Below are 13620 nucleotides of genomic sequence, written 5' to 3' on the forward strand. Positions count from 1 at the left end.
AGGACAGCCTTGCCTTGTACAACGGAATAACTGAAAAAAGATCTTTGATTATTTGTAAAGACCGAAGCCAAGGGTTTATAGTATATTAATTTAATCCATGATATAAATTTCGAACTAAAATTAAAATGCTGCAACGTATTAAATAATTATGGCCATTTAACTCTATCAAATGTTTTTTCAGCATCTAAGGAAATGACACATTCTGGTATTTTGGGTGAAGGAGTATAAATAATATTAATTAATTTTCTAATGTTAAAAGATGAGTAGCAGTTTTCAATAAATCCAGTCTGATCTTCAGAAATAATTCGAGGTAATATATTTTCTAATCTAGTGGCCAAAATTTTAATAACAATCTTAAAATCCGTATTCAGCAAGGATATAGGCCGATAGGATGCACATTCAGTAGGGTCTTTATCTTTTTTAAGAATTAAAGAAATAGAGGCTTCATAAAAAGTTTGTGGCAATTTACCTATAGTTAACGCATCTTTAAAAAGTTTACAAAGCCAAGGAGAGAGTATAGAGGAAAAGGATTTAAAAAATTCTACAGTATAACTATCCGGACCAGGAGCTTTACCGGAATTCGTTGAAAAAATAGCTTTTTTTATTTCAGTCTCCGTAATAGGTGAATCTAGTAATACAATATCCTTTACTGTTAATTTTGGGATATTCAATTTTCTTAAAAAATCATCTATTATAGAAGAATCCTCAACAAATTCTGATTGATATAAAGAATTATAAAAATCTTGAAAGGCTTTATTTATCTCTTTATGGTCGATCGTCAGAGTGCCATCTTGTTTACGAATCCTAGTAATCTGTCGTTTAACTGAAGCAGTTTGCAATTGATTAGCTGATAATTTGCCAGATTTATCTCCATGTACATAAAGCTGGGTTCTAGATTTAATTAACTGATTTTCAATCGAAGAGAATAATAACAAGCTATGCTCCATTTGAAGTTCCACTCTTTCTTTATAAAGTTCTTTGCTGGGAGTCACTGAATAAATCTTATCAATTGCTTTGATTTTATCAACCAATGTTAATATTTTAGAATTAGTTCGTTTCCTAACTCCAGCAGACTATGAAATAATCTGTCCACAAATAAGCGCTTTAAAAGAGTCCCATAAAATTCCACTAGAGATCTCTGCTGTAGAATTTGTTGAGAAAAACAAATCAATTTGTTTCGATGTTTTATAATTGTTTATATTTTCGCTCAGGCCATTGCACCAGGGGTTGTAAGTAGGGACAGTGCCGTTTGAGTAACAGTGGGCTTCACTTTCAATTGCTCTATCGCAGCTTGTTGACAAACGCTGCGTGAACGAAACTGCACCAGGAGAACAAGCACTGTGGTTATAATGATAATGTCGTTCGTTCTGTCAGCCAATTTCAACAAACCTAGTTAGTATCTTCCATCATCTGGCAGTTACCAAACAACAACTCGCATGTATGACAGTCATATGGGTGACAGTCAAGAGAGGCAGGGGGAGCAGACAGAGAGAGAAGAGCACCCCTGTGGCCGTTCCCATCAAAAATAAGTATACCGTTTTGGATACTGTTGGTGGGGATGACCTACCAGGAACAAGCTGCAGTGTTCCTGTCTCTGGCACTGAGGTTGGACCCTCGACTAGGAAGGGGAGGAGGGAAGATCGGGAGTCTCGGATGCTATGTTGCTTCCCTGGTGCCGGGGTCCGAGACATCTCAGATCGGGTGCAGGTTATTCTCGAGAGGGAGGGCAAGAATCCAGATGTTGTGGTCCATGTAGGGACCAATGACGTGGTTAGGATGAGTGAGAGGGTCCTGCGTAGGGAGTTCAGGGAGTTAGGTGCGAAGCTGAAGAGCAGGACCTCCAGGGTAACAATCTCAGGATTGCTACCTGTGCCATGTGCGAGTGAGGCAAGGAACAGAAGGATTATAAAGATTAATACGTGGCTGAGAGGATGGTGCAGGAGGGAGGGCTTCAGGTTTGTAGATAATTGGGCTTTGTTCCAGGGAAGGTGGGATCTGTTCCGAAGGGACGGTTTACACCTGAACTGGAGCGGTATTAACATTCTTGCAGGGAAGTTTGCTGGTGCTTCTTGGGGTGGGGGGGGTTAAACTAAATTTGCAGGGGGCGGGTATCCAGAATGTGAGAGAGGATAGCGAGAAGAATGATAAAGGTCAGGTGGGGTCTACACGGTTCCGGAATATTAAGTGTGTAGTAGAGAAAGGTGAGGTGGAACAAGTGATAAGGAGGACACATGTGCAGAGGGATGGTCTGACGGAACATGGAGTTAAATGTGTTGAAAGAATAAGTAAATTTAGGAAGGAAAACAAAATTCTAGGGGCGTATAGCCCGATGGAGTTCGGGGAGCTGGGTTAAGCACAATAGGCAGCGATTCAAACAGAGAGAGGAGAAATGGGCTAAAAATTCTATTTCTGAATGCACGAGGTGTCAGAAATAAGGCGGATGAGCTTGAAGCTCAGGTGCGACTGGGTAACTATGATGTTGTTGGGATAACGGAGACATGGCTGCAGGGAGATCAGACCTGGGAAATAAATGTACAAGGGTATATGTGCTATTGTAGGGACAGAAATGTGGGCAGAGGGGATGGGGTGGCCCTGTTGGTGAGGAATGAGATTCAGTCCTTTGCAAGGGGGGGTCATAGGGTCAGGAGAAGTAGAGTCTGTGTGGATAGAACTGAGGAACAGTAAGGGCAAAATGACCCAAATGGGTGTTGTCTACAGGCCACCAAACAGTAGCATGGATATTGGGTGCAAGTTGAATAGGGAGTCAACATTGGCATGTGGCAAAGGTAGTGTCGCAGTAGTTATGGGGGATTTCAACATGCAGGTGAACTGCAAGAATCAGGTTGGTGCTGGACCAGAAGATAGGGAGTTTGTAGAGTGCCTACGGGATGCATTCTAGGAACAGCTTATACGAGAGCCGACCAGGGACAAGGCTATTCTGGATTTAGTGTTATGTAATGAACAGGATTTGATAAGCGATCTTGCAGTAAGGGAGACATCAGGAGGTAGTGATCATAATATGATGTTTTTATCTGCAATTTGAGAAGGATAAGGGCAGCTCGGAGGTGTCAGTGTTGCAGCTGAACAGGGGAAACTATGGAGCCATGACGGAGGAGCTGGCCAAAGTTGACTGGACGGATAGACTAGCAGAAAAGACAGTGGAAAGCAATGGCTGGTATTCTTGGGAATAATGCACAAGGTGCAAAATCAGTTCATCCCCCAGAGAAGGAAGGATTCAAAGGGGGGAAAGGGGCCACAGTGGTTGACAAAGGAAGTCAGAGATTGCATAGCATTAAAAAAAAAGGAAGTATGACAGAGCTAGGGTGAGTGTGAGGACAGACGATTGGGAAGTTTTTAAGGAACAACAGAACTTAACTCAAAAGACAATACGGGGAGAAAAAAAAATGATGTACGAACGCAAGCTAGCCAGGAATATAAAGGAAGATAGCAAAAGCTTTTTTTAGGTACGTGAAGAGAAAGAAGATAGTTAAGAACCATGTTGGACCCTTGAAGAATGAATTGGGTGAAATTGTTATGGGAAACAGAGAAATGACAGAAGAATTTAATGAGTACTTTAGATCTGTTTTCACTAAGGAAGACACAAGCAATCTCCCAGATGTATGGATGGGCCAAGGACATAGGGTAACAGAGAAAATGAAACAGATTGACATTAGGAAGGAAACGGTGATGAGAACGGTGATGGGACTGAAGGATGACAAATCCCCAGGTCCAGATGGTCTGCATCCGAGGGTACTAAAAGAGGTGGTCTTTAGGAGCCTCCTTTACTAAAGGAGGTACTAAATAGTGACATATCTAGATAGCAGTGATAGGATTGGGCCGAGCCAGCATGGATTTGACAAGGGTAAATCATGCTTGACTAATCTGTTGGAGTTTTTCGAGGATGTAACCAGGAAGTTAGACGGGGGAGATCCAGTGGATGTAGTGTACCTCGATTTTCAGAAGGCATTTGATAAGGTCCCACATAGAAGATTGGTGGGTAAAATCAAAGCTCAGGGCATTGGGGGGAAGACATTGACATGGATAGAAAACTGGTTGGCAGATAGAAAGCAAAGGGTAGCGGTGAATGGGTGTTTCTCGGAATGGCAGGTGGTGACTAGTGGGGTGCCACAGGGCTCGGTATTGGGACCACAGCTGTTTACAATTTACGTCAATGATTTAGATGAAGGCATTGAGAATAACATCGGCAAATTTGCTGATGAAACTAAACTGGGTGGCAGTGTGACATGTGATGAGGATGTTAGGAGAATTTAGGGTGACTTGGATAGGCTGGGTGAGTGGACAGATACTTGGCAGATGACGTTTAATGTGAATAAGTGTGAGGTTATCCACTTTGGGAGTAAGAACAGGAAGGCAGATTATTATCTGAACGGTGCAGAGTTAGGTAAGGGAGAAATACAAAGATATCTAGGAGTCCTTGTTCATCAGACACTGAAAGTGAATGAGCAAGTGCAGCAGGCAGTAAAGAAGGCTAATGGAATGTTGGCCTTTATTACAAAGGGAATTGAGTACAAGAGCAAGGAAATCCTTTTGCATTGGTACAGAGCCCTGGTGAGACCACACCTGGAGTATTGTGTACAGTTTTGGTCTCCAGGGTTCTCGAAATGGATTGATGGCTTCCCGACTCGCAAAAATGATACTAAGATTGCAGTCAAGTTCCTCATGCAGCGGTGATCCCCCTCATTGGCTTCCACTGGAAGATCAACAGTGACCGGGGAACACACTTCACGGGGTGGTTGATTCAGGAATTCGTGTTCCGCGGAACAATCAGTTTGATGATGGTATGTTTCCCGCTATAACTTGACTGATCCCGATGCCCCAGTGTTACAAGTGATGTCACAAAAGATTGACCTCTGAGCGGTTTTCAGATTGATCATCCAGATACAGGGGAGAGGAAGAGCTAAAGGAACGGGAATCTGTGGGTACAGAGCACTGGCAGGTCCCAGAGCCGCGGCCGTCGGTGTCATGTGTTTCTTGTTAGAATAGGTTCTTTCTTAGGTTTCATTTTAGGTGTCCAGACAATCGCAACAAAGACAACGAGCATGAGGTCTCCTTTTCCAATTTTCCATTTTGGTACGGGGTGATCCATTTCGAAATTCCTCATGTTCCCAGAAAAAGGATCACATTCACCGTTCATTTAAACACAAACAAATGAAAAGTTATTTCAGCAGAGCCAAAACTGAACCGTTTGACTTGAGAAATCCGAGGCACAGTACAGTACGATTCCAATTCCTCTGATTTTATGCTGTAAGTAGCAAGTTAAGAATCTCAGCGTTGGATACTGACAACAGAGGGGAACCTCCCCTTCTGGCATGAAATGTTCAAGAAATACGTAGAATCACAGTTCCTTCTTCCATTCGACAACATGACCAGCAGTACAGTGTTTCATGGAGATATAATCAAGGCGTGGGATTCCACAGGATGTTTCCTTTGGTGGCAGGGTCTAAGAACAGAAGACAGTCTCAGAATTGAGGGGCTTCATTTATTGGAGATGAGGAGGAATTTCATTCGCCAGAGAATGGTGAATCTGTGGGATTATTTGCCAAAGACCCTTGTGTAGGCCAATACGTTCTGTATACTTAAGGCAGAGTTTGATAGACACTTGATCGGTTAAGCCATGAAGCATTACGAGGAGAAGGCAAGAGTCTGGGGCTGAGAGGAAAATTAGATCAACAATGATGAAGTGGCCCAGCCGACTCGATCGGCGGAATGGGCTAATTCTGCTCCTAAATCTTATCGTTTTCTGTTGTAAAATTGAAACTTATGAAAGAACCCAGAGAGGAAACAACGATACTGAAGTGATATCTGGACCAATAGAAAATACGAGTTGTCATTTGTGATGGAAGGACCTGCTTGTCCAAAGCCAACACGAAAATTCACTGAAAAGGACCTTGTAGACTTGTTAATGACTTGCAGAGTCCGAACTTTTATAAAGATACAATATACAATAGACAATATTGTCTACTGACATAGACAATAAATACGGTAATCCTTCTTTCATTGGAGAACATGATTGGCTCTATCGTGTTCCATGTAGATATAATCAGGACGAGGGAGTTCCCAAACAAAATATTTGCCAGGAACAGATTTTGCAATAAAATAACCTGAAACTGGAGACAATAAAAACTGTTCTGAAATGAATTATTTGAGAAATAATGAAGGCATGGGACTTCCACACACCAGGACAGCGCGAATGTAAGTTACTGTTATTTTATGTGGTGGACAACGATTTATGAGATTTAATGCAACATGCCTTAAACCCAGTAAAGAGAATATGGAGACGTCATCAGCTATGGAACAATCACCGCGATTACAGGTCATTTGCCTTCGCACAATAGACACACCGTAAAATTTCAAATTAATAACAGAATACTAGTGAACAATGTTTGAAAATAACACACCTGCAAAAATGGCCCAAAAAGTCAATGGAGCGAGGGGAAATGTATCGATATGTTAGTGGGAGAAATACGAGTATATCGTGTTAAACAATGCAGTTCTGTGCAAACAAAAATGGTATTGAATCTATCTATTTTTACAGACAGTGTAATTAAACAGACTCATTGCATTAATCACAGATGACCCAGCTTCCTCACATAGTTTAGATGTTAAGATGACCTTCGAGATGCATGACTAATCTAATCGTTTACTATATAATTTCACATCTAAATTGGACGCTATTGTAGCACAAAACCAATCTGAAAGTAAGAAGGAGGTGTGAACATTTCTCTTACGAGAATAAAATATTGAATTGAACAACCAAACTAAATGCGCTTCCGTTAAGCTCATAATCTGAATGCTCTTCGCCTATTGTTACAACTGATAATCATTTAAGGTGCACGTTCTGAAAACATTGAGAATAAAAATTATTTTATTTGAAACGCACGAACTCTGTGCCTGAGAGAAAGTGTATAATGTTCACGTTTGATGGGGGTAAATAAACATATTTAAACGTAAATCTTATATTCTAATTTTTCCGATGGAACGATTTTCATTGCACGGTGACACAATTCAGATGAATGGAAACAAATCTGAAGTGTTTGTTCAGTGGACCGTCACTGATGTGACTGACCACGTGGTATGATTAATTGTCAGAGGGCACTTTCCTCTCCTGTATAAGAGCTTGCAACGCAATCAATAGTAGATATCAGCAGTCGGACTAGTTTCAACTGATCACCAATTCACACAGGAAATGGGATACCCAGCGATTTACTCCATCGTGAGCTTTTACTACCCTGTACTGGCAGCGATTGGTATCCCTGGTAGTTAAATGGAATTGGTTACTCATGTATGCGTGAGTTTTGTTCGTGTACCATTTGTTTTCAGAGGGTGGCTCATCTGATGAGTGTTTTAAACCTGTTCTGGTTTAAGTATATATTTTATTGTATTCTTTCATTGTTCTCTGGAATTATACTTGTTTCTCATGTCTGATTAATTTGTCAATATTAACAATTAATTGAGTGTTAATATTGATACTGTTCTAGCACTTTACCTTACTCGACCTTCCATCGCGTGTACTTGTAAATCTTATTCGTCATCAATATAGAAACCCAAACGTTTCTATGAAATGAAATGAAAACAGAATATTTAGCATCGCTGCAGCTCTCCCTGCGAGCTCCCTGGTTTTTCGGCCAACACTGTTCTTTCCTCTCCGTCGTCATGCAACTAGAAGGATACTTTTTTATTATTTATCGAAATAGAACACAGAAACATCGAACTTAGAAAACTTGCAGACCCTTCGGCAAGAATGCTGTGCTGAACATGGTCTTACTTTAGAAATTAACTAGGGTTACGCATAGCCCTCTATTTTTCTAAGCTCCATCTACCAATGTATTTGAAATTGCCACAATAACGTGCAAAACTCTTTAATTTCACCGTGTCCTTCTTCTTTTGCCGTTTGTAATTTAGATAAGATCTGATAAGGTTTATTTTATTTCCTTCATGCACCTCACAACATGAGGGAATTAAAAATCTGTATGATGCATCTCCATCGCTCAGTACAAGATTCAAGTTTATTTGCCACCTGTACATCGAAACATGCATTTAGCTCTGCCGCACCTCCACTCCAAAATGTGATCTCCGAAAACACAGTCTCCCTGAGTCTATTTATCCCGCAATTTACAAAGCCTGCAACATTCTCAGCTGTCTGGATGAGTGGGTCGTTATGCCGCCCTATTGAAAACCTGCTATCAACTGGAAAGTTGTTGTTCAACTGTTACTCAGGCCGGTCGTTATCATCCAATCGAAGGACAGTGACGGAGCCCGAACGAACAACATTTAACTCTCCGAATCTAAGCCTACCTGACCCGGTATATGATGAGATGTCTGAGGTTCACTTAGTCCGATTCAACAACTTTCTATGCATGCATATCAAGTAAAAATAATCAGGGTTTCTCTGCATGAGCCTAACCTTTTCTTTGCTTCCTTGCAGTTAATTTAGTGGCGATTGTGATCCTGTCTCTGAGAAACTGCGGACTCTCTGAATGCATCTCCCGTTATCTGGTGGGAATGGCAGCAGCTGATTTACTGGTGTTATTATTACAGTTGTACTCTGTGAGATCAATAATATTTACAGTTACGCCCTTCCTTTGCTGATTACACCGATTTGCGCCTTGACGCTGGTGCTGAGTGTCATAACAATGGACTGTTCTGTTTGGCTCACGGTGGCTTTCACATTCGATCGCTGTATTGCAATCTGCAGTGAAAAGCTGCGGGAACGATACTGCACCGAGAGGACAGCGACTATTGTGATAGTAGTTGTGTGTTTAGGAAGTTCTGCGAAGAGTGTCCCATTATACTTTGCGGTAGAACCTTACCTTATCATTGATAACGTACCCTGGCGATGCATTTTGAAAACCGATTACCTTACTTTACCGCTGTGGAAAGCACACCAGTTGTTTAGCACGATCACTACACCTTTACTGCCGATCGGTTTGATTCTACTTTTTAATGCTTTAACAGTCAGTCATATTATCGCGGCAAACAGAATTCTCCGGGGGCTCAGGAACAGCAGAGAGAAAAAGAATGATCCAGAGGTGGAGAACCGGAGAAAGTCAATAACTTTGTTGTTCGCTCTGTCAGCCAATTTCATATTGTTGTGGATCCCCTTTATTGTATATACTATGAACTGGCAAGTTCAGAATTACTATTACACTGACAGGTATTTGAACACCCCGCCATATATCCTGCAACAATTTGGGTTTATGTTACAATGTCTCTGCACCTGCACCAACACGTGTATCTACACTCTGTCACAGAGGAAATTCAGGCAGGAGCTGAAAGGTGGAATCAAATATCTAGTTTCGTTACTTGGTCGCCTCTGCAGCTAAAACGATGTTTGTTAGCGTTGACCCGAGTTCAAATGCATTTCTATCATATCTATATGTCTGTATGTAAATGTGTCTGAGTTCCTGCAGCCAGGTGAGCGGATGGTGGTTTGCCGGTTCTTGTAAAGTCAGTAAAATTAATTCAATTATCTGGGGCAAGAAACTACAAAATGGCGCTGATGTGATCACTACATTAGCAGAAATGGTATTCAAACTTTCGATTAATGCCAGAATCTGGGCCAACGAACCATGTGAAGCCAGTATGATTTTTGTTCCATTGGTAGAATCCTATTCTAATTTACTGGACTATGGATTATTCCCGGGTTTTCTGTGACAACTGGAGAAATATGCCTGAAAGATGGAAAACTGGTGTCAGTTAAAGTGGGTTAGGATATCTACAATTTCCATTGTACCAGTGAAAATATGTGACTACTGCTGTTCGTTCACAAAGCGCTCGGTCCTTCCCAAACCCAAAGTCTAAAACTACACCATGCCCCTGGCTGACACATGAATGAGTATGTGTGGCGGTCTCACTGGGGGGGGGGGGGATCAGAAATGGCGCTGTGGCGTGAAAAACAATGCTTCCATTCCCTGCTCGCGTAAGGTTGTCAAAGGATGCAGAGAGAATGTGGGAGAATGGGGCCGAGAGGGACATCAAATCGAACATGATGGAATGATGCAAAATATAATGTTGAAACTTTACGAAGCACCGGTGAGGCTTCAGTGTGAGCAGGTTTGGGCCCCTTATTCCAGAAATGATGTGCCCAAACTGGGGAGATTCGGGCAAATGATTCCAGGATTCAATGGCTTGTCATATAAAAGGCGTTTGATGACTCTGGTCTGTATTACCTGGAATTCGGAAGAATGGGGGTTGACTTCATTGAAACCCGTCAAACGGCACAAGGCCTTGATAGTGGATCTGGAGAGAGTGTAAGACCAGAGGACACAGCGTCATAATAGAATGGCGTTCTTTCAGAACGGGGACGAGAAGCAACTGGAGAACGGTGATCCTGTGGAATTCTTTGCAACGGAAAGCTGTTGAGGTCAAGTCTTTATCGGCAGAGTTAAATAGATTCTGGATTGGTCAGGGCGTGAAGAGATGTGGGGAAAGGGCAGGAGACTGAGACTGAGAGGATAATTAGATCAGCTATGATGAAATTGCTGAACGGATGTGCATGATGGACAACTGATGCTCCAATGTCTTATGGCCCATCGGCAGAAATTAGTCCCGGACGGAAGCGAATTCAGGGCAGCATAGAGGATGACTGAAGTACTGAATGAAGAGAGGGCAACGGCTTGTGCAGGAGAAGAGGACCGAGTCCATATCAGAATGGAGAGGCGGAGGGGTAGGTTTCACAGAGAAAGGGTGTTCCATAGGCTGACCTCACTTGGAAGAATTGCATCACCTGGACGTATTTGCAATTCATTCCCGATACTGGTTTGGAAACCAGCTGTGCATTTACTTCTACTTTGAAAATAAACCTAAATTTTCTTTTTGTGTTAATTTTTTCTCGTAATTAATATGTCCGCTCTGCAGATGGGGTGAATTTAATAGCTTGTATCTACTCAGGTTATGAATTTAAAATTCCGCAAATTGCGATGATCTGGGAGAAAGACCCAAGTAACACTTCACACGGCACAGATATCGAATGCTATAACAGTGAACGAGAGAAATTTTTTAATAAATAGAAGAGTTCAACGTAAAGAAGCAGTTCCCTCTGCGTCTTGACGGAGCATTACTACCTCCGTTGCATTTTCTGGTCCGTCCAGTTGATGGCGCCATAGTCTAACCATTCCAGACGGAGACGCAGGGAATTCAGGGAGGAGCGGTGAAATGGAGTCAAACATCTGGTGACATTAATGATCAGCTGTGTACGTTTTCTTGGTAGTTGCGCCCGAAAATATTGTGAGTTAAACGTTTTGATGTACGAAGTTTTAATATTGGATTTTCGACTGTGGAAGCCAGTTTACAGCTTAATTTGTTAAAGAGATGTCCGTAGCTTTCAGCAGAAGCGACTCAGAGAATAAATACTTGCAGTTGTTTATCTTGTCAGAATTCGGTTCAAGGATATGAGCCAACCTGCTTGTTAATAGAATATTTTGCAGAGTACAGATTTATTTATTTATTTATTTATTTATTTTGACTGTTGCTATGGGTGCAGTTTATCACGGGGGAACTGCGTGTGAACCTGGTTTATCTTTTGTAACTGACAAGGTTAATTGAACAACCTTTGCTTTTGCAATCGATTTCTGCATGCATAAGCCCCACAGTTAGAGGGTCCACTCCCCACGATGAATAAAGCTCTCTTTACTTCGAAGCCGGTGTCTAATTTACTTGTGATAAACGTTAATCGAAGTTCCTTAGCAAATTTATTTCCGTAACAATTTGTCGGCGAGGACGGGATTCTCAGAGATACGGGATCAAAGAGAACCCCGGCGATAGTAATTTTCTCTGACAACGTGAGTTACGCTTGGGAAGTGTTCGTAGGGGCCGTTTGACAATGAGCCGCTGTGAGTCTCCGGGGGAGACCAGAGCAGTAGGGCAGACCGGTAGAGACCAGGGACCCGCCCGGCTGGTGACCATCCTTGAGCTCCTGGAGAGGGGCAAGTCGGTAGATGGAACACAGGGTCCGAGACCCACAGAGTATCCAATGAATAGTCAAACTAAAGGGCAATATGGACTTCAAAGTCTGAGACAAACTCTGGCCTGAAAAGGATGGGGAAATCGTATTGTGATTGAAAACTTACTAAATTTCGTTACAGGTTAACATAAAACTAACATGTAAGAAATGGGTAGAAATTAAAGCAAATGGGCCAAGTTCGCCGGCGCTGTGCCGAAGAGAAGAGACACAACCTCCAGGCTCGATCCACGACAAAGGCTCCGATGAATACACATTCCGAGAAAAGGGTCAGGCAGTATAAGAAGACGAAGCGACTTTCAGGTGAGACCCTAGTGAACTCGGTAACCCCGGCGGATGTGGTATGGCCGGAAACTGGAGCTAGCAGGAATGCGATGACTTTTTCCAGAGATTTATACGGATTGAAACAGGGAAAATGGCCCTTTGGAGACCTCTTTGATTGAAGAACTGTGGCTACTCAAAAGGTGAAACCAAAGTAAGGGATGGGGACCCGAAATGGGAATTGGAATGCATGATGTGATGTTGTGATACATGGGACTGTGGCCAAAAGGCACCAGACACTGAACCTAAACCTAAGATGAAGGAGGAAAATGATAAAATTGGAAGTAGACCCTCTTATCTTTCCCCTCTTTCTCCCCCTTTCGGGACCCAATCCTAACACTTAGATGACCGGCTGCCGGAAGATCCTGCTATGGAAATAGCAATGTTTGGCATGGTCATCCCACAACCCGTCAGCTGTGATGACAAATCCAACAGTTTCAGTCCTATTCCGGGAACCAGCTTCCCTCATAGGAACAGATTTCTCCATCCAGTGCCTCGAACACAGCTCCCCTGGAACAGGAACAGTCACAACCTGTGGACAATCCACCGAGTGTAGGGATGCACACACGGTTACGGAACAAGAGAGTACAGTGTACGGAACAGGTAGCAGGACCTACCGATAGCCAAAGGGAGAGTGAGCTACCTGATAGTACAACCCATACACAGGTACCCGACTAATGGTAGGAGATATACCGACCCTCAAGCCCTGGTCCCCTGCAGAGGTTATGAGTGTGACCAGTGACTTCCTAATCCCATCAAGAAACCTATCGCGTTCCACAATTGTTTAGTGCAAACTTATGAAATTTTAACCCTTTACCTGGAGATGTGCAGCAACGCCTACAGGTCACTTATCAGCGCCTGGCGCACCCTAAACAACGATTCACTGTACCCCGGGGAACAAAGGATGATTGGGTCCCGGATGCAGATGGACGTGCAGGCAACCCCAGCATGCAGACAGACATGGCTAGAACAGGCCAAAGAGACAATCCCAGCAGAGGCCAGACAAAAAAGTGATGCTGGGGAGGTCGCGAGATGCCTACAGGAAATGGGCGAGCCGGAAACAGATTTCATTTTGCGGTTTAAAGATGCTTGGGAAAGTATTTCACAGATACGATTGGAATGGAGCTGTTACCGATTTGGGCTCTGTTCTGCAGATCCAGTGAAGCCCGGAAATGGAACAGGCATATCAGGCTCTGAAGAAGGAACTGCTCCATACAACAGCCTTGGGCATTCTGGACTATTTAAAATCCTTCCAGTTATATACTGAGGAAAAGTAGGGATTTATGACTCAGGAACGCGGTGGCTTGAGCACACAGTTA

Source organism: Hemitrygon akajei, unplaced genomic scaffold (assembly GCF_048418815.1).
Source record: "Hemitrygon akajei unplaced genomic scaffold, sHemAka1.3 Scf000039, whole genome shotgun sequence".
NCBI lineage: Eukaryota > Metazoa > Chordata > Chondrichthyes > Myliobatiformes > Dasyatidae > Hemitrygon > Hemitrygon akajei.